The following is a 21,780-nucleotide window of genomic DNA, read 5'->3' as shown; positions in this document are numbered from 1 at the left end:
ACGTGTCACCAGCTCCCTGGTCCCCAGGCTGGGAGGATAAATGCCCCACAGCGGCTGGCAACAGCAGCCACCCCCCTCCCCCCCAGCCAGTAGATAACAATTTGCATAAGAGCTCTGGGGACAGGAGAGAAGTGGGTCACCAGGATCAGTTCTGACACAATAAGATGGAATAAAACGTCCACATCTTCGCATCTGCTCGCTACACCCTGGTCATCAGCACCCAGCCTGCAAAGATCAGGGGTGAGGGGTTCCTGGAGCAGAAAGCTGAGGGGTGCCGAGGGGCACGGGGGAACGCAGGGCTGGGGGTCTTGGCCCAGGTGACTCCGGCAGGCTCCCAGCTTCTGTACCTGGTTATGAAGTTGTGCTAGGCGTGTCTCCTTTAAAAACAACCGCCACCAGCCCTAGAAACTTCCATGAAAAGGGATGGACCAAGGCGGGAATGATGAATAAATCAGCCGTGGGCAGGCGATCTACAGGACCCAAAATCTTGACTGAGTCTCCCCCTCCTGTCGTTTCTGGCCCCCTAGGAGTGCTGCTGAACTGTGAACCTGCCTGGTGACGGACCAGCACAAAACTTTCTAAATTTGGAAAAGGAGGCTCCACCCGCCAGCTCTGGGCACCAGGTGGATCAAAGGTGGCCTGAAAACCTCTACAAACAACAAAGTCCGATAAGCACCGAAGACACGAGCAGCTGGCTCAGCAACGAAGCGGGCACAGAGAGGGGCTTTGGGCACCATGCCGGGGGATCTCTCTTCCACTCCACCACAGGGAGGCGGCCGGGGCAGTCCTCAGTCCATCCAGGTCGCCCCCGCCTCTCACCCCGCAGGGGTCCTGTCCTTCACTGGCCTCCTGGGCCTCCTCCCACAAGGCCACATGCTGAGCTAACGCCATCCTACCATCCTGGCCTCGAACATTCTCTGCCCGCAGCCTCCAGGCTGGCCGTCCTCTCCTAGAACTGCCACCAGTCATTATTTCAACACAGCCTCTCCTCCCCAGTCCTTCAGGCCCTTGAATCCAGCAAAAGACGAGCGACATCCCGCTGTCTACACCAGCCACGACCCTGGCAGCCCCCCGAGACCACCCCCCCGCCCACACTCACCCCAACCTCCAGCCCCTGGACTGACGCACCTCACAGCGTGTCCACTGGCCAGCAGCACGTGGCCCTCACCCAACCCTCCGCATCTCCAAGAGGCTCTCGTTCAAGCTCAAGTGCGGGGGCCCCAGGCCGAGTGCAGACGATCGCACAGCGGGCGGGGCTGGGCACCACGTCCTGCAGACCCCACTGCGGCCCTGGGCCCCCCCCCCCCCCCCGCCGCCCCATGCCAGCGATCAGCGCTGACCGCCTCCCTGAGGGCACCAGGCCTCTCAGGAAGCGTGCAGGGCAGTGGTCAGAGCAGTGGCTCTCCAGCCTCACGACCACACCCTTCTCTCGCCTTCTCAGGGTTGGCACGTCCATCACAATCGCCTCCTCGCCTCAGGCCAGCCAGCCCATGAAACTGCTCAATCATCACCCGCTTAATGAGACACAGAAACAAGAGCCTCCCTTCCATCTGTCTGCCCTTGGCCTCTCCCAACGTCCCCCCCCAAATGAGGAGTGCCCACTCCGTCCCCAAGTATCTCCCATCCTCACCGTCCTCCGCTGGGTGCCCTGGGCAGGCAGGCCTGGCACGTCACGCCCCCGGCATAGCCAACTCTTAGGCAACCACCCTTTCTGCTGCAATCACAGACTTTCAGGGCACAATGCCGCCCAGACCCCCCAAGACTCCCATCACCTGCAGAGTCAAACGCCCCTTCGGCACCTGCACCCCAGGCCCCGGACGGCCCCCCACCCACCCCCCTGCAGACCCCTGCAGCACAGAGCAGCTGAGGTGCTGGCCTCCTGAAGGGTGCAAATTCTGCGTGACTTTGGGAAAGTGACCTCGGATCTCCCCATCAGCCTCACTGATGCCATAAGGTGACAATCCCAGGGCAGATGTGAGGATCAGGTGTGATGAAGGCTGTGAGGTCCTGGCCCCGGGGCTTGAAGCACATGCGTGTGGGCTGAGGCATCCAAGCCTTCATCCCAACACGTCTAACCGCTTGCCAGTCCGGACCGGGCCGTATGGAGCCTCCCCACCACACCCTGCAGGATCAGCCAGCTCCTCTCATCACTGGAGCCCCGGCTCAAGTGTGTGTGTCCATCCCCCCAACACACACACACACACACACAAACACACACACACACACACCTGTGCACACCCCTTCAGGGCATCAGTCACTTGCTCTGACCTGACACTTGCCATGTGCCATGGACACAGCCACCTCCCCGCAGAAGATCAGGGCCGGCAGCTTTCTCTCTTAAACCCCAGCCTTGATCAGCGCTCTGCTGAAGAAATGCTGCCCAGCAGTTAAGGTCATTGATCCAGGGGGCTGATTCCAGCTGAGTTGGGGGCGGGGGGAGCAGCAGGGCCCCCATTACGTCACAAGTACCAGCAGAGGTCAGCTGACTCGCCAGGCCCCGCACCTGCTCGGATGCTCCGGTTTACTGGGCCACATGGCAAGGCCACCCCCGCCCCTTCCAGTGTATCTAGGAAGTCTCCAGCAGTTTAGAGAGAAAGGCGCAGAGGAGAGGGTGAGTCATCTCTTCCCCTGGCCACAAGAAGCCTCAGCTGCAGCGGATCTGGGGTGGCTGCCCCCTGAGAAAAGCTGCCCCTCCCTCGGTAGAAAAGAGGCAAACTCGATGGGGGGAAGAGGAGAGAGTACCCAGAGCCTGACTGCCTGGGGGCGGCGGGGGGCGGGGGGGCTCCCCATGACAGAAGCTTCGTTTTAGGGAGGAGAGAAGGACTGATGCTGAAGCTCCAATCCTTTGGCCACCTGATGTGATGCTGGGAAACATTGAAGGCAAAAGAAGGGGACAACAGTGAATGAGATGATTGGTTGGCATCACCAACTCAATGGACATGAGTTTGAGTAAACTCCAGGAGTTGGTGATGGACAGGGAGGCTTAGCGTGCTGTAGTCCATGGGGTTGCAAAGAGTTGGACTGAGCTGAACTGAACTGTGCCTGTCAGAGGGGACAAAGTCTGCAACCTGCAGAAAGCTTTCCTTGGAGGTTTCTGGGAAGGTGATGCTCCTTCCCCACCCACTCCAAGGGCCTGAGTCTTGGTCAGGCCCACTATGCAAAACAGGGTGGGTGGAGATTCACCCAGGAGTTCCCAGCCCCCCGGAGATGGGGGTGGTGGGCAGGTTCACTGGGACGCTGCAAGCAAAGGCCACCTTCCCAGCCCTGGGCCCTTCCTGTGTGCACGCGTGCTCTGTGCTCAGTCGAGTCTGACTCTTTGCAACCCCCTGGACTGTAGTCCACCAGGGTCCTCTGTCCCTGGGATTCTCCAGGCAAGAATACTGGAGTGGGTTGCCATTTCCTCCTCTAGGGGATCTTCCGGACTCTGGGAGGGAACCACAGCCTCCTGAAGGTCTCCTGCCTTGCAGGCAGATGCGTTACAGCTGAGCCACTGGGGAACAGAAGGAAATGCAGGCTGCTGGGCCAAATGCTTAGAACACCCAGGAAGAAATACAACACCTGAAATAATTCAGAACTCTTTACAGAGATGCTACTGATGAGACCTCCCCTAGAGTCAATGCAAGGATCCAGTGGCTCTGAGTACCTGGCATTTTTCAGAAGAGTGGTTTTCATCACTTTTCAAATGGCACATTCAGGGAAGGCCTGGGAGGCTGTAGTGAGCCCACAGAGATGGCCACTCTGCAAACACCACTTCCTTGCACCCAAAGTGTCCAGGAAACAACAGCTGTCACTGGACATTTCTGGGCACACACAAAAAAGTGACACAAGGCAGCAAAATGTTCACGCCAAAGGCCTTCTTCTCAGGAAGACTGCTCTCTGGAATTACAAAAGTTTATGCCTGAGGAGATTTAGCACATGAGGTGGAGATCCAGGAAAGCCACCAGCACATTCCACCCCCCCCCCCACACCCCAGCATTCACAGGCTGCAGTGAAGCCAAGGGATGAACCTGGGCCTGCAGTCTGCTCACACCGCCCTCCCCAGGCCTGCATGGGGCGGGGCGGCACTAGCCCACCTCCTGCAGCCAGGCCAGCGGGGGTCTCACTCTGTGATAGAGACTGGAGAGCAGCGGCGTGGCCAATCTTTGTGAGCCACGCACGCAACACACTTTCAATTTACCAGCTCGTTTACAGACAAGATATAAAAAGGTAATTCACAGTGATTGAAAATTCCCAGGACCAAAGCCTCCTTGTGGAGGGGGGTGGGGGGGCGGGCCGCCTCCCCGCTACTAGAGGTTTAACCCCAGGCTTTAAACCCCAGCACAGCAGGCAGGGTGGGCTGGCCCACCCCCAGCCAGACCTTCTAGCGTTTCCACCCAGACCCCCAAGGAGCCGGCTCCCCACCACCTTCCTCCTGCAGCCCAGGATCTCCAGGCTCAGCCAGACCAGCCCTGGGCTCCTCTTCCCAAGAGGACCAAGGCCAAGGCTGGAGGAAGGCTGGCCAAGGCCAGGTTCAGCTGGGGGGCCCTTCACAGATGTCAGCACAGTTCATCCCGTTTTATCCCCTAAAACCCCTGTGCCCTGGGTACGGCTATCATCCCTAATTTCACAGATTTGGAAAGTAAGTCGCAGAGGGCATGAAGAGGTGCCCTGGATCTCCCTCCCGGTGTGCCCTGCCCCCATCCCCTCCCAAAGTACCCAGTGCACCCAAGGCAGGGGGTGTGGCTGACCCCACTCTGGGGTCTCCCCACTTGCAAAGGGAGGCTGGAGTGGAAGTTACAGTGGAGAGGAGGCAGGATGAGAGGGCTTTTGGGAAAGCAAGTCAGAGAACATCACTTTGCTCTGCTTAGGGAGGGGGGTGGCGGGGTAAAGAGGTAACAGACTTTGGGAGCAAGCAGGCAGAGGAGCCAACACACACACACAGCTTCTCCCCGAATTCCAAGCGGGGAGGGGGCACTGAAAGTTCCAGGCAGCCTGGAGTAGGACAGGCTCCCATTCATCTGAATCTCCAGGGACAAGGCACCAGTCCAGAAATCAGGATTATCCCCAGATCCCTCCATCCCTCCGTCAAGACCCACCCCGCTCCTTCTTAAGTTCTAAGAAAGGCTGAGCAAATATACCTCTCCACCCCCCCACCCCCACACTGTCCAGGCTCTGAAACTGCTTCCGCCTCCAGCCAAACTCCAGGGCATGTCTCCCTGGAAAACTAAGTGGCCCCAAATCACCCGGCCACTGCCCAGTCCATCTGTGGAGCCCCCCTGCTCCTGGGGAGCCCTCTCTCACCCTCCTGACCTGCCCCAACCCTGGGTGCTCCCACAGCCCTCTCCCCCCTCCTCTTCCCAGCCCTGGACCCTGACCCTGAAAGGCTGCAGGGGAAGTCTGTATGATGCAGCTTTCCCTTTCCTAAAGCGGAAGTGCTCACTTATGAAGCCATCAGTTCTTAGCATCAGACACACTCCAGGTACAATCAGATCAGGACCCAGGCCTGGGCATCAAGAAAGCTGCGCGTGTCCCTCAGGAGACATCCAGACCTTTCTCGGCTTTGCCAATTCACTCCCTCCAAGGGTTACAGTATCAGCAACATTACTTCTGAAGCAAAATCTCAATGCTCCTAGCAACAGAAGACATTTATTTTGTTCACAGGAAACGGTGTGCACAAACAAGCAGAAATGCTTTCCAAAGGAGGTCAAAGTGTAAGGGAAAATGTCCATGAATGTCTAAGTGGCTACCAAGGTTTTAATGACCTTGACAACCAAGACAGTTTAATGCGTTCATGATGGCATTTGAAACAGCGCTGCACCCACCTGCTCCGGCTGCGGTCACAAAGGATCACAGACCAGGGGATTTAAACCACAGAAGTGTGCTTTCTGGCAGCTCTGAAGGCCAAAAGTCTAAAGTCAAGATTTCCCCCTCTATTACTTGTAGGCAGTGTTTTCTCCCTGGGTCTTCACGCCATCTTCCCTCTGTGCCTATCTGTGTCCTAATCTCTCTTCTTATAAGATCGGACGCCAGTCTTATTCAATTAGAGGCCATCTGAGAGCCCTTATTCTAATTTAATAACCTCTCTAAGGGCCCTGTCTCGAAGTGCAACCATATTCTGAGGGGGTAGGGCTTCAACATATAAATTCTAGAGGGGGACACAATCCAGCTCACACCCAGATGTGCCATAGTTAACAAATACCAACGTTTCCTGTTTGTTTGTTTTTTTAAATACGTGCTAAGTTGCTTCAGTGGTGTCCAGCTCTGTGCGACCCCATGGACTCTAGCCCATCAGGTTCCCCTGTCCACGGGGATCCTCCAGGCAAGAACACTGGTGTGGGTTGCCATGCCCTCCTCCCCGGGATCTTCCCGACTCAGGGACTGAACCCACATCTCTTACATCTCCTGCACTGGCAGATGGCTTCTTTACCACTAGCGCCACCATTAAATCTGTCACAGTATTTTGCTTCTGCTGTTTACGTTTTGGTTTTTTTGGCCATGAGGCATGTGGGCTTTTGGCTTCCAGACATGGATCCAACCCACATGCCCTGCACCGGAAGGCAAAGCTTTAGCTACTGGAGCTCCAGGGACATCCCAACGGTGATTCTTAAAGAACAGGGTGCATTCAGTGTACAAGAGTCCCGTCTGGATTTACAGAGGGCATTTTTCACAGTAAAGACTCCAGAGAAACTCTGACTTCATCCAGGCACGGCCACGCTCACCTCGGCTCCTGGCTCCTCAGGCCCCAGTGGGAGCAACAGTCACGAGCTGGTGAAACTCCAGACAGACACACACACACACTTAGGCTCTTCCGGAGGAAGAAGAATCTCACCTCACAGGCTCACTGCCATCATCTCGGGGAAATAAGGAAAATTCACGGCACACGTGTGGGCTGAGATCAGTATGGACTTTTGTGTCTACCTTTCCGTGAACTCTGCTACTGGATGCATTTAAAACTAGTCATGTCTCAAATATGAAACCATAACTCACGCGTATGACCAGCAATTTCAAGTAAAGACCCCCTGACACCGAGCAGAAGGCACTGCTTTCCCTTTTCTCTTGGAGCTACTCTGTTCAGACTGCGTTGTTCACTAGGTATAAATCAAGATTTTACACTTGAAGCTCGGGGGTTTTTTGTCATTGTTGATAAGTCGTGTCCATCTGTGTCTTTGCAACCCAACGGACTGCAGCACGCCAGGCTCCCCGTCCTTCACTGTCTCCCGGAGTTTGCTCAAATTCACATCCAGAGTCAGTGATGCCATCCAATGATCTCATCCTCTGTTGTCATCTGCTCCTCCTGCCTTCAATCCTTCCCAGCATCAGGGTCTTTTCAAATGAGTCAGCTCTTCGCATCGGGTGGCCAAAGTACTAGAGCTTCCGCTTCAGCATCGGTCCTTCCAATGAATATTCAGGGTTGATTTCCTTTAAGATTGATTGGTTTGATCTCCTTGCAATCCAAGGGACTCCCAAGAATCTTCTCCAGCACCACATTTTTTTTTAACGTAGCCCTAAAAACAAGTGTCTGGCGGGCTACAGTCCATGGAATCGCAAAAGAGTTGGACACGACTTAGCAACTAAAGAACCACAAGACATGTAGGAGGTCCAGCCTGCCAAATAAATGTGTCACATTCAAACCTGGGTATCTGTCTCCACGGTGGTAATAAGGCCCCAGGATAAATGGAAGCAGCACTCTCTCCCACCTGGCGTGCTCATTAGCCATCAGCAGCAGGCCTGACCTACCCCTGGGAATGGGCTGTGGTCATGCAGGGGATGGCTTTCCTAGACATGACACTCTCTTCGCTTGTCTGACTGAGCCTGTGTGACTTTTTAGAAGGATCGAAGCTCCCCGCTGCCTTGCCTCAGTCTGCGCTGCCCACTCCCTCCCCTAGAAATCAGTAGATCACAAAGCAGGGTATGATTCCAACAGAGATTCGCCCATAGAACAGGACAGAACCGCCATGGGTGGGGGTGACTGGAAATCTCCACGGAGCAAATTCAAAATGAATAAACCACTTTGGTGGGGGAGGGGTGGGGAGAGTGTGTGTGTATTAATATATGGTTAAAGTAGATTACTCCCCACAAAGGATCCTGTTTGGAGGCTCCGAGGCAATCCAGGGAGCAACACGGGAGCCACCTGCTTCTCACCAACGTAACTGCTCTGCTTGGGACCCAGCTCACACAAGCCTGGCCTGGGAAACACCCTGTTATAATACTGATCAGATAAGAGCTCCTCCCCATCCCCCACCCTCACTTTGGACGTTGAGGGCAGGGAGTGTAATATTGGTGAAATAAAGCGATGTGGATCGAAAGTAAGAGTGAGGTGAGACCAGGATGCTTCTGGACACCTAATTAATTCCATGTTCTCAATTCCAGCATGAATTAATTTTTAAAGCATACGTCTGCTTTTAAATCTATGCTGACCTTGGGTGGAATGCACAAATGTTTCTGTTACCACACAACTCAAAATAAAAAAAACAAAAACACCTAGGAATCACTCTGGAAACAGTAATTAATATTCTTTATTCATGAAAGAGCTTTGTTTGAAATATATGATTCAATCAGAAAGTCATTTTCTTTCCAAGTCTGCAGGGCTTCCTATATGAATGCAAATCATATGACAAAGACACAACATAAGGATTGAAAACCACACGGCTTACTCCTTATAAATGTTCAAATTTGGTCCAGATAGAGCTGTGAGAAGCAACTCAGAGATTTCTGATGGAATATGTTGGATATTTTTATTCTCGGTTTCTTGAGACTATTTGCCTTCGTGAAAATGAAGTAAAGCGCCATGATGGAGGCTTTTCAGATGAAATTATCATCAAGCGCTGTCACGTGGGATGAGAAGAGACAGTCTTTAAAACAGTCCTGTTTTAAAGAGACAGTCTTTAAACAGTGGGTGAGGACTGGAGCAGGTCCACTTTGGGACTGGCCGGGGGAACTACACTGACTACCAACGTCCAGTTCCTGTCACTTGAAATGTGTCACTGCTCTGTGATCACTGCATCCCCACTAAATACACACTCGGACTGCTGAGGACGACATGCACTGGGCGAACCACTCTCCACTCTGGTCTTCATCTTCAGACAGTGATGGTGTACCGATTCAATTTTTTTTTTTTTTGGTCATCATTCAATCAGCAGTACCCGGGATGCAGGATATGGTGCCCTCTTGCAACCAGTCCTGTATCAAAATATTCAATTGGAAAGTCTGTTTCCTTCATCTTGCTATTGTTGTTACATAGTTAAGCAACCCCAGCTGTCCAGGAAATACCACCACAATGAACACATTATTGGGCAGGGAAGAATCAACTGAGGCTCCTGACAACCATTCCACCCGCTACAAAGAAGCCAGGAAAAAAAGAGCCCACGTTAAATACACAGTTATGAATAAAATGCCTCCACTGCCTTTTATCACCTCGTCACAGGCCAGATTGAAATGAGCAGCTAGAGAACACTGATTATAATCTCCTCAGTAACAGTAAGATGTTTCTTCTGGTTCTTTATCTGTATTTTTCTGAAACTGACATGTTTTCCTTTGAATAAGAAAGGCTATTTTTTTTTTTTTAAGAAAGGCTATTTTTAAACGTTAGACTTGGATGTAGGCAGGATTTTTAACAATTTTGTTTATGCTCTGAGTAAGATAGTGGTTTTTTTAACTCTAACATCTCTCTTGTCAAGCCAGCCACATTTAAATCCTTCTTGGAATGTTTCCCCTTTACTACTCAGTGAGAGTGAAAATGTTAGTCCCTCAGTCGTATCCAACTCTTTGTGGCCCCGTGGACTGTATCCCACCAGGCTCCTCTGACCATGGAATTCTCCAGGCAAGAACACTGGAGTGGGTTGGCATTCCCTTCTCCAGGGGATCTTTCTAACCCAGGTATCAAACCTAGGTCTCCCATATTGCAGGCAGATGCTCTAGCTTCCCACTAGGGAAGCCTACCTAATCCATCCAATAATAAACAAAATTGGGATGGATCAGGTAGAAGTGAGCAGTGATGCTACACCACATTTCCTGCAGCAGCAAAGGGGGGAACCACAGAGCGGTTGGGCAACATTCCCTCCTTCCAGAGGAGGAAACAGGTCAAGGATGTGCTCCAGGCCAGACAGCTAAGGAGTGATGGATGAGAGATTTCCCTGAGGCCAGCCGACTCTAAAGCCATGCCCCTTTCCTTCCCTGGGCTGTGCTGCCTTCTCCCTCCTGTTGATCACTGGAAGAACAGGTATTGCTGTCTTTTATATTTTTGTTTGTCTCCAGCATGAAGCCCTCTTCCCCGAGGTTTCAGCAATCTTTGGGCAACAAAGTTTTGGAATCTCCTGTGTTCACACACATGCCGCAACCCCAGCTGTTCTCTTAGCTCAGTTCAGTTTGGTCACTCTGTCCGATTCTCTGTGACCCCATGGACTACAGCACGCCAGGCCTCCCTGTCCATTGTCAACTCCCAGAGTTTACTCAAACTCATGTCCATTGAGTCAGTGATGCCATCCAACCATCTCATCCTCTGTCGTCCCCTTCTCCTCCCGCCTTCAATCTTTCCCAGCATCAGGGTCTTTTCAAATGGGTCAGTTCTTCGCATCAGGTGGCCAAAGTATTGGAGTTTCAGCTTCAGCATCAGTCCTTCCGATGAATATTCAGGACTGATTTCCTTTAGGATGGACTGGTTGGATCTCCTTGCAGTCCAAGGGACTCTCAAGAGTCTTCTCCAACACCACAGTTGAAAAGCATCAATTCTTCGGTGCTATTCTCTTAAGGCCTCTTGATGAAAGTGAAGGAAGAGAGTGAAAAAGTTGGCTTAAAGCTCAACACTGAGAAAACTAAGATCATGACATCTGGTCCTATCACTTCATGGCAAATAGATGAGGAAACAGTGGAAAGAGTGTCAGACTTTATTTTGGGGGGCTCCAAAATCACTGCAGATGGTGACTGCAGCCATGAAATTAAAAGACGCTTACTCCTTGGAAGGAAAGTTATGAGCAACCTGGACAGCATATTAAAAAGCAGAGACATTACTTTGTCAACAAAGGTTCATCTAGTCAAGGCTATAGTTTTTCCAGTAGTCATGTATGGATGTGAGAGTTGAACTGTGAAGAAAGCTGAACACTGAAGAATTGATGCTTTTGAACTGTGGTGTTGGAGAAGACCCTTGAGAGTCCCTTGGACTGCAAGGAGATCAACCAGTCCATCCTAAAGGAGATCAGTCCTGGGTATTCATTGGAAGGACTGATGTTGAAGCTGAAACTCCAATACTTTGGCCACCTGGTACGAAGAGCTGACTCATTGGAAAAGACCCTAATGCTGGGAAGGATTGCAGACAGGAGGAGAAGGGGACGACAGAGGATGAGATGGCTGGATGGCATCACCGACTCAGTGGACATGGGTTTGGGTAGACTCCGGAGTTGGTGATGGACAGGGAGGCCTGGCATGCTGCGATTCATGGGGTCGCTAAGAGTCAGACACGACTGAGCGACTGAACCGATTCTCTTAAGGTGTAATCAATATTGTCACCCCACAGGCCCGTGACCAGGGAATTTGCTTAGGGCACTTTCTTGAGGGTGAGTGAACTGACAGGAAGAATGTAGGGGACATAGTCCCAAGACATAGGAATCCAGCATGTGGGTGGGCAGAGCCTCAGTGGGTGCTGGACCGAGACTGGAGCTGACCAGGTGGCCTGGGTGGGGCCCCGCTTCAGAAAGGCTGCTCAGCTAGTCTGCTGTCCAGCCCAGGTGTGTTTGCAAGTGAAGGCAAGCCCACCCTCTGGCATGATCTGCATGACTTGCGCTAAGGCACTTCAGCCATGTCCACCTCTTTGCAACCCTGTGGACTGTAGCCCACCAGGCTCCTCTGTCCATGGGATTCTCCAGGCAAGAATACTGGAGTGGGTTGCCATTTCCTCCTCCAGGGGACCTTCCTGACCCAGGGATCGAACCCACATCCCTCTCTTAAGTTTCCTGCGCTGGCAGGTGGGTTCTTTACCTCTAGCACCACCTCTACAGTTGACATCATTCTGTATTTTCCCCCCAGCTAAATAACCATTACAAAATTGATTTCAAAAAACAAAGGGGTGCCCAAATCTTAGGCATTTCCTAGTAGAAGGAGTGTAATGTAAGGCTGATTTTCATCAAGAGAAGACATTTTCATTGATGGTATCTTGCCTTTAATTACCCATCCATCCCTGTAGGCTTTGAAAAAAAAAAAGGGGTGGGGGTAGATATTCAAATTAACCCATCAATCATTGTAGAAATCTCTATTTCTTTAGCTTAATTCCGAGAGGCATAATTTCTGGGTCAAAGTGTACAAGCCTTTTATCCATTCACATTTCCAACCTGCTTTCTAGGAAGGGCAAACATTTCAACTCCCCATCATTATCTGGGGGGCTCTCGGTGTTGCCCCACCTACAGCAACACACAGGCTTCTAGTCACAGTCCAAACCACCCCCAGGACACGATCACAGAACGGACATTTCTATATCATTTTCATCACTGTTTTCACTCTCTGCTTGCTTGTTCAACACTGGCATCTCAGATTAATTGCATTTTATTCCTTTGCCTATGGAATCTTCATTTATATTTGCATGAGCTCTATAAACATGAAGAATGGCCATTTGGCTGTAACAGTCGGCGCAAGTATGTTTTCCGTTGTCAAATGGAGATCAGAGTACATCAAAAACATGGATTTTCAAGAACGCGGATGTGCAGACACCCTGGAGCAGTCTTCTCGACGGCACCAGCTCGCCCGCCTGGTTGGCTCTGCCCACAGAGTGGCGGCCCGTCTTGTCTCTGTCTTGGCTGGTCACCAAGGATGCCAACAATCACTGAGACTGGCATCCTCCTGAACCGCTTGCTGGCTCTTCTCAAGAAACATTCTCTAATAAGTCTTTCTGGACATATTACGGGCAGTTGAAGCGAAACTCACAGGTTTGTAATTTGCACGGACCACCTTTTTTTTTCCCTACTCCTAAAATCCATACTTTCCCCCCGCCCCACATTGAGTTTTCTGTGCCCTGTTTGGAAGGTATTCTTCAGAACAGCAGGGTTGGGGTGGGGGTGGAGATCAGGATCATTTGCAGGATCCTCCCGGAGCTCAGAAGATGGGCAAGCTGTAGTATGTGCCTTGAGTTTCCCCTTCTTTCTTCTCTGCTGTGTCTTCAGTGCCTAGAACTGCCCTGGAGAACAATGGACACATAATGGATGCGGGGTGGGGGCTAAGGAGACTGTGGGATGGAAGTAAATAATCCCGCATGCGCCCCCCGCCACAGCTCTCAGAGCAGCCAGGGGCTCCCTCACAATCTCCTCACTCCTCCCAGGTCTGACTGATGCATATTTTCATCTCTTCCATCCAAAGATAACTCCCCAATCGAAAAGACATTTTTCTGATCATCCACTGACATGGGTCATTGTGTTTGATTTACTGAATTCTCTTGCCTTGGAAACTCCACAAATAAACCTGAGCTAGAAATTAAAAAGCCACTACCTTTGATGTAAAAGATACTCTGGAGTAAATAATAAGACAAACCAGCCCATGACCTAGATGGAAGAGCTGAAGTGCTACTAATTGGCTTCACATTTATCAACCCCATGACACTTGGGCACAGCCCAGATTCTTAAATTAGTGACACCTGATACACTGTACGTTCTGCTGCTGTTCACTGTTCAGTCACTAAGTCACATCCAACTCTTTGCAACTGTAGGAACTGCAGCACGCCAGGCTTCCCTGCCCTTTATTATCTTCCAGAATTTGCTCAAACCCATGTGCATGGAGTCAGTGATGCCATCCAACCATCTCATCCTCTGTCGTCCCCTTCTCCTCCTGCCTTCAATCTTTCCCAGCATCAGGGTCTTTTCCAGTGAGTTGGCTCTTCGCATCAGGTGGCCAATGTATTGGAGCTTCAGCTTCAGCATCAGTCCTTTCAATGAATATCCAGGACTGATCTCCTTCAGGATGGACTGGTTGGATCTCCTTGCAGTCCAAGGGATGCTCAAGAGTCTTCTCCAACACCACAGTTCAAAAGCATCAATTCTTCAATGCTCAGCTTTCTTTATAGTCCAACTCTCACATCCATACATGACCACTGGAAAAACCGTAACTTTGACTAGATGAAGCTTTGTCGGCAAAGTAACGTCTTTGCTTTTTAATATGCTGTGTAGGTTGGTCAAGCTTTTCTTCCAAGGAGTGAGCGTCTTTTAATTTTGTGGCTGCAGTCACTGTCCCTCGTGATTTGGGAGCCCAAGAAAACTCTGTAGTGCCCTTTAAAGCCCTGGAATCTCCAGGGCAGTGTTCCTTGGCATGTGGTCCCAACCAGCAGGATCCGCAGAGAGCGTAGCACAGGTGTTAGAAATGCAGATGCTCAGGCCCAACCCAGACCCCCTAAATCAGAGTCTCTGGCGGTGGAGCCCAGGACTCTGTCTCGAGAAGTCTACAGATGCTGCTCAGGCATCTCCGATCACGTGTGCAGAGCACTGCTCCAGGACACAGAGGGTGGACGTCCTTCCTGCCACTTCTGATATAACAGACCACTTTAGATGAACAGTTTAGCAAATGTCTTAAAACAACCGATTCCATAATGAGCCAAACGTTCTATTTTCCCCCACCCTTTCTTGTTTCACCTGAATTCTGGAAGAATGGTACAGCATTGAAGGATCATCAAAGTCACACATTTTTAGAAGACACATAACAAGGCTTTTAAGTGTGGCAAAGTCAATGATGGAATAATGGAAAAATTAAAATCCCCTGGAAGGAGAGGGCAGAACTGCACCCAAAATGTCACCAGGACTTATTCTGTAACAGAAAAATAAACATCTCTGCTAGACTCAGGGGAAACTGAACTTCCCCTCCGCCCCAGAGTCCTCCAGGCCCAGAGCTCTCTGCCCAGGGAATGCACCCAACCTCCCACTGGCGGCCACCTCCTCCAGGAATCGCCCCCCCCCCCACCCGTCCCTAAACAGCAACACAACTAAATCCTAGCACATGTCAAGGGTTTTCTTTACTTGGTTAGTTTCTTATTGGTTTTGGGGGATGGACAGGGGGCCCTATGTGTCACGTGGGTAGTTCTCGGACCAGGGATGGAACCCGTGCCTCCAGGATTGGAAGCCCGAAGTCTTCACCACTGGGCCACCCAGGAAGTCCCTCGGGGCTTTAAACAAGCTTTCTGGAAATCCCTAACTGCCCTCACCAAAGTCAGATCATTCAGAGCCCTCCAAGATCTAGAGGAGCCACCGAACTGACCCTAGTCAAAGTTAACTCCGCAGGTGCTGGAAAACCCCAGGCATCTGGGCATGCACATTTTAGATCTGATCACAGCCTCCATCAGCTTTCGGAGGTGGGTACCATAACCCTTCTCCTTTTTCCAAATAAAGGGCCAGAGCCTTGGAGGGGCATCACTCACTCACACAGCAATGCAGGGAGGGAAGGTGCAGAAATCTGAAGCTATGACTCCAGAGCACCAGCTCCTGCTTTAAGAGACGAGAAACTATAGGAGGAGGAGAGAGTGTTTGGAGGGGAGTTGCCTGGATCAACCTGTCCCTTGTCGGCCACGGCTTTAGCTCAGGGTGCCAGAGGGGTGCCCCACTTCTCACATCCTGGAACCAAGCCCCACAGCCACGGTTCCGCTGTGGCCTCTGCTCCTGTCTTCACGTAGCTTTAGCTTTACAGCAATCACGCCAAGAGGGCACCAGCCTGCTGAGGGGGAAGTGCTTTTCAGGCTGTGGCTGGATACACAACGGACACGGAAAACCCTGTCTCCAGGGCGAGAGCCACTCAGGGGAAGTCACCTCGCTGCTGACTTTAAGGCACTTTGATTGAGAGTCTGACAGTCACCTGCAGTCTCCTCAGGGACCCTCATGATGCAGTGTGAGGAGGGGGCAGAGCTGGCCTGTCCACGGCCCATCAACAGCCCGGATGCAGGGCGAGAGCATCATCACAGTTTCACGACCTGCCCTGAATGAGGGGCTGACGGTTGAGACAGAAACCAAAGCCCACTGCCGGGGGTAGGGCAGGGGGGAGGCGGTGTGGAAGGAGGCTAGGGATGACCAGGCAGCTTCAGGAAAGGAAGACAGAAAGAAGAGAAGGGAGTAGCCCTACGACCACAGTCAAAGCCTCGCCAACACTGGCCCGAAACTGCAAGGCTTTCTAAGAATAAAGGGAGGGTGAGGCTCAAGAGGAGAAGTCACTTGTGCTCATCTCAGTCACCCCAGAATTCCTGACCTTCTTTTATGACTGTATCTGGGGGCAGAGGAGGGGAGGCTGCATTAACTAGAGATGGAATTTTCTGAAATGCCAACAGTCTGCTCTAGACTGATGGGGAAACAGTGGCTACATGGTCCTCGGTGAAGGAAGGGGGACCCCCACGGCCCACCTTGGTGAAGGAAGGGAGACCCCCACATCTCACCTGGGCCCCCCTGAACTGGTCAGCCATGAGCATCGACCATAAAACGATGAGATGAGACTACAACTTTCATGAAAGTTCATACCACACCTAAAATTCTACCATTTTAAAAAAAAATTTTTTTAAATTATTGAAGTATATAGTTGATTTACAATGTTAATTTCTGCCGTACAGCAAAGTGATTCAGTTATACATATGTGCACATTCTTTTTTTTATATTTTTTTCCATCACGGTTTATCAGGAGAAAGTGAATATAGTCCCCTGCGCCACACAGTAGGAGCTTGTTGATTCTATCCATCCTATATGCACCTGCTAGTTCCGAGCTCCCAGTTCTTCCCTCCCCCAAATTCTACCATGTTAACATCAGGAAATCAACCCTGAATATTCACTGGAAGGACTGATGCTGAAGCTGAAGCTCCAATACTTTGGCCACCTGATGCGGAGAGCTGACTCATTGGAAAAGACCCTGATGCTGGGAAAGATTGAGGGCAGGAGGAGAAAGGGACAACAGAGGAAGAGATGGTTGGATGGCATCACTGACTCAATGGATATGAGTTTGAGCAAACTCTGGAGATAGTGAAGGACAAGGAGGCCTGGCGTGCTGCAGTCCATGGGGTTGCAAAAAGTCGGATACAACATAGTGAGTGAACAACAATGAAATCGGGACTCCTTTCCGAGGCCATCACAAGTGATCCCTCAACTGAAAGCCTCAACAGAGAAGGTTCAAACAGTCTGATCTGAAACGTTCTGGCGACTGAGGTGCCCTCGGGTAGATATTTTCTCCCTACTCAGCAATCCACTGAAATACTCTAAGGGCAAGGTAGACTGTGATTAACTGTCAAGACAGTAAGCACAAACTCATCTGCATGCAGTTGTGACCAAACATTTAACCAGCATCTTCAAAAACAGCAATCCGAGAGGTGCCTTCTGGGGCTTCCCTGGTGGCTCAGTGGGAAAGAAATCTGCCCGCCAATGCGGGAGACACGGGTTGGATCCCTGATCGGGGAAGATCCCACGTGCCTCAGGACAGCTTGAGCCCGTGAGTCACAACTACTGAAGCCCAATCACCCTGGAGCCCATGCTCTGCAACAAGAGAAACCACTGCAGTGAGAAGCCCCCACCCCTCACCACAACTAGAGGAAAGCCCGTGTGAAGCCAAGAAGACCCAGCACAGCCGTTAATAAATAAATAACTTCTAAAGTGCAATTTTTATTAAAAAAAAAAAAAAAGGTGTCCTCTGTATTGTCACTGGGCACCGTGCACTGTCAGGACACAGACCCCCCAAGTCGACTTTCCGGGGCAAGGATGACGGTGCTCCCCCCACCTCCTTCATGGGGGAGCTCACATCTACCTTTGTGAGCAACCCCAGTCCACCTGTGCTTTCCCATAGAGTTAATTATCTTTCTGCTCTCCTTCTCCTCTCTTGTCCGAGGGCAGGGCACAGGGCCACAGTCAGCAGCCCCCTCCCGGACGGGGTCCCCCTGACACTCAAAAGGTGTTCTACACAAGCCATTCTTTAAAGTCAGCACCCTCGGCCTGCCAGGGGCATAACGCCAGCCTCACGGCCACAGTCCACTGTGTGCATCTCCGTCCAGTCTCAGATCCCCGAGCCCCTTCGGCCAGCTTCTCAGAGGCTGTCTCGTGGTCCAAGTGCCAGACTCAGCTCAGCCTTGTGCTTATCCCACATGGACGGTGTGAATGATCCCTTCCAGGTGGAGACACTGTAGATGACCTCGAACTCAGGAGACCGAACATCTACAAGTGAACTGTCTATTCCGAGGCAGACTACAAGCTACTCGCAGATCAATGGGGCCTCCCCTGTGGTTTCATGAGGCCGGCTCCCTGGAAAGGCCTGTGTGAGCACCAGTGAGTCCGAGAAAGAGCAGCCAGACCTAGGAAGTCCCCCAGGGACGGGTGGATGGATGCGCACACACATCAGTGGACATGCCACGTGACGGGGACGGGAGAGAGCTGGCCTGGAGCTCCGCGCCCCCATCTCACTCCGCCTCCCGATTAGCTAATCGGCGAGAACTCTGGCTGCTCTTGCAGACTCTCTTCTCCCATCCTCCCACCCTGCCTCCAAGGAGTTGGTCCCGACCACCTGCAGCGGAAACAGCTGAGAATCCCTGGACGTCTGCAAGGCTGATCTTCCAGGGTCAGAGAGCTGGCCCGTTTTCGGAGCGGGAAGGCTGCCTGCAGTCCGGCACCCCGCTCTGTGGCTCAAGGAGCCCCCTTCCTGCCCGCCCCCAGCCTCCTCCACCACAGGGGCACCGGACAAAGGCAGCCTGCACCTCGGGCTCCATCGCCTGCTTCCTTTGATGAGATCACTGGTTTTTTATTTTCTCGGAAGAAGATCACAGGATGTGGAAGAACCCAATATGAGCGCTGGCTCAGACACCGGCGACTCCTTGAAGAAACAGCAGGAGGGGAGAAAGGAGTCACTTTTAACAAAGTCTACTTGTGAGTTGTTTCCACCTCAAACTTGTCAACTGCTGGCTTACCATCCGAAGAAAAGCAAAGAGAATTGCGCTCAGACCCATACGCAAGATGACCTGATCTCCTGGGCCCTGCGGATGGGATTAGGTAAACCCCCAGAGATGCAGTGGGTCTTCCCAGGCAGCACTGAACAGGGAGGGACCCTTCTGTGTCACAGAGAGAGGGTTTCCAGTTGCCCCCATTCTTGGTTCACTATGATCACCCCCGCCCCACTTCCCCATCAACAAACACAATGAAAAGAAATGGTAAAGGGCATGAAAGGGGAAGCCTTTTCCAGCGCGCCGTGTTCACAGGCTTCCCCTCCCCAGGAGGGCAGCCGCAGTTGGAAGATGGTTGCTACAGTCCCGCCCAACTCTGTGTCTTTCCCAATCCTCCGAGGAAATCTGCTGCGAAAAGTGATCCCAAGTCACTTTTTTTTTTCATCTGAAAGCAAGAATTACATCTGCACTTCCTCATCAACAGAGCCCTTGGCCGCCTGGGACTTCCTGAGTCCAGAGGAGCCCCCACTTGACCTCCCAGCGCGCCGCCTTCGCGGGTGGGTCTGACTTTGCACAGCTGGGCCCTGTGGACGCCTCTGCTGACAGCTGTTAGGACATGGGGGGGAGCGGGGGGGGGGCGGCGTGGAGTGGGGTGAGGGGGCAGGGCGAGTTCTGGCACAAGCACCCCTGCAGTCTTGGCCAAACCAAGCCCAGAAGAATCCCTATCTGGATGCCTGAGCTATAAGGCTCTCCTGGGGGTAGGGGTGGGGGGGCGGTCTGCCTGACATCCCTGCAGGAAAATGCAGAAGGCTCCCCGCTGTCCCAACCCAGGCCTTCCTGGCTCCTAAAGCCTCTCCTCCTAAGGTTATCCTGAGGTCAACTCCATCAAGGCCCGTGGCGGCAAGGTCATTCCCCTCAATGCAGCCCAAGGGCCCAGGAAGGAGGGGTGATGGGTGGTGACGCAGAAGGCCCCAGCCTCCTATTTTTTTAGAAATCCTCCCCACCAATTGCCCCAAACCTCAGTGATGAATGAAATGCACACATGAGCAGCGATTCCACTGCACAGGTAGTGGGACCTGCGAGGTGAATCCCTGGCAGGAGGAAAGCTGAGCTGAGTGGGTGGGGGCATGCACCCAGGGGGTGGGGCCGCTTCGAGATGACCCCCCTGCCCCCACAGAAATTAACAGGAAAGCACAGAACCTCGCATCGCTTCAGCCCCAGGAACCCACACTGGGACTTCAGGCTGAGCAGACTCAAAGTGCAAGGAGATGAAGGAAGAGATGGTCCATCAATAGCGAACAACCTAGCTGCTCACCAAAAAGGGATCAAGACAAACAGATACACAGACAGACACACCGATGCAGGCATGTCTGAGATAATCTTGCGCCCCTGCTAAAAGGATGACCCTGACAGCTGAGCAGGTGAGACATCTTTGTTCAGTTCAGTTGCTCAGTTGTGTCCGACTCTTTGCGACCCCGTCGACTGCAGCATGCCAGGCCTCCCTGTCCATCACCAACTCCCGGAGTTTACCCAAACCCACGTCCATTGAGTCAGTGATGCCATCCAACCATCTCACCCTCTGTCGTCCCCTTCTCCTCCTGCCTTCAGTCTATCCCAGCATCAGGGTCTTTTCAAATGAGACATCCTAAGGTCATCTAATCACACAGAAGAACAGGCTGGCAGAGCACACGGGGAAATGAACACACATCACCTGCCAAGTGGGCAGCATCAGACAGGGGCACCTGCTCTGTAACGATTGTTTCCTACAGTGCAGTAACCATGTTACAGCAATAACATCATTCGTGAAAGAGGTAACATGCGTATTATTTTTTTTTACATTTAGAGGTCGATGTCACTGAAAGTCGGAGGGGAGAAAAGCAAAACTCTGCATGGGAACGGAAGGCAGCGGCAGGGAGACCAGCCAGTGGCCACGTGGGCAGGACCGGAACCCCGGCGCCCAAGAAGACGGGGCACCACCAGCTTCAAGGCCCCAGCTCCCTGACATTCACCAAAGAGCTGCTTGAACTGCTCCCAGGAATGCTCAGGCAGGCTTTCATCACACACATACACAAAAGGCATTTCTTTTCTAATTACAAGTTTCCCTAAAACACAACCAAGACATATTTTAAAAAGCAAAAAAGAATTCCACATTTGGGAGCCAATCACATATTTCTGTAGAGTTGCATGTGCCTGAACTGGATCTATAAGATTAGAGAGTTTTGTTTTTTTAAAAAAGTTTAAAACTCCCATTATACATTGTCTCAGTTAATGTGTAGGTCTGCATGGCTAAAGCTGGCTGGTGAATGGTTTATGGAAAATACCGTCCGATCATAACCTGGTTATGATCACAACCCTGATCACAACCCTGATCATAACCAGGGCTGGGGACTGTTGGCAGGCGTCAGGCTGGCCATTACAGAAAGGCCGAGACCTGGTTTTTGGGCAAGAACTCACTCAGAGGCAGACAGAATTGCTTCCTAAGCCACCTCAATCCAGCTCAACAGGTCGGGGCTCTTCTCCCTAGTTCTTTCTGTCCCACCAAACATCACAGGGTTCTCCTTCAAGGGCAAAGACCACACCTGTCTCCCTGCTCAATCAGGCAGGCTTCCCAAGGTGGCAAAGGGTCTGTCCTTTAGAGTTCGCCCCCAACATTTTCTTAAAGGATGACGGGGGGTAAAAATGGTGGCAGGTAAGGGAACATACAAATGACTCACAGATGCCAGCCAGGCCCGTTCACGGCCTCTGCTGCACACACTCCCAATCAGACAGCTTAATTACAGACCTTCACTGTTTATGGACTAGACGTGCCAGGAAGCAACCAGGAAACGCCACTCGGGACTGCTCTCTCATTCAGCTGAGCCTGTCTGTCTACCAGTGGTAGAGACAGTTCTTGGGAGTTTTAGGATTTCTTGACTTCTGAGCTCTGAGATGGGAACTCTGGGGTGGGA

At 51.9% G+C, this 21,780-nt stretch overlaps 1 protein-coding gene and 1 long non-coding RNA gene across 4 annotated transcripts in view; one reads left to right on the top strand and one right to left on the bottom strand.

The window, feature by feature from the left end:
- AGAP1 (ArfGAP with GTPase domain, ankyrin repeat and PH domain 1) overlaps positions 1-21,780 on the bottom strand; it is a 575,037-nt gene that overhangs the window by 422,830 nt on the left and 130,427 nt on the right. The window lies entirely within an intron of this gene.
- LOC122677435 lies at positions 18,843-20,810 on the top strand. Of its 2 annotated transcripts, none has more exons than XR_006335782.1 (3): positions 18,843-18,941; positions 19,317-19,389; positions 20,676-20,810. It is a non-coding gene; the product is annotated as an uncharacterized LOC122677435 (long non-coding RNA). The 2 variants fall into 2 exon arrangements; XR_006335781.1 differs by lacking the exon at positions 20,676-20,810 and adding an exon at positions 20,010-20,080.

Source organism: Cervus elaphus, chromosome 20 (genome assembly GCF_910594005.1).
Source record: "Cervus elaphus chromosome 20, mCerEla1.1, whole genome shotgun sequence".
In the NCBI taxonomy this organism is placed as follows: Eukaryota; Metazoa; Chordata; class Mammalia; order Artiodactyla; family Cervidae; genus Cervus; species Cervus elaphus.
Note: the sequence above shows the minus strand (reverse complement) of the source record. Positions and strands in the feature narration are given on the sequence as shown.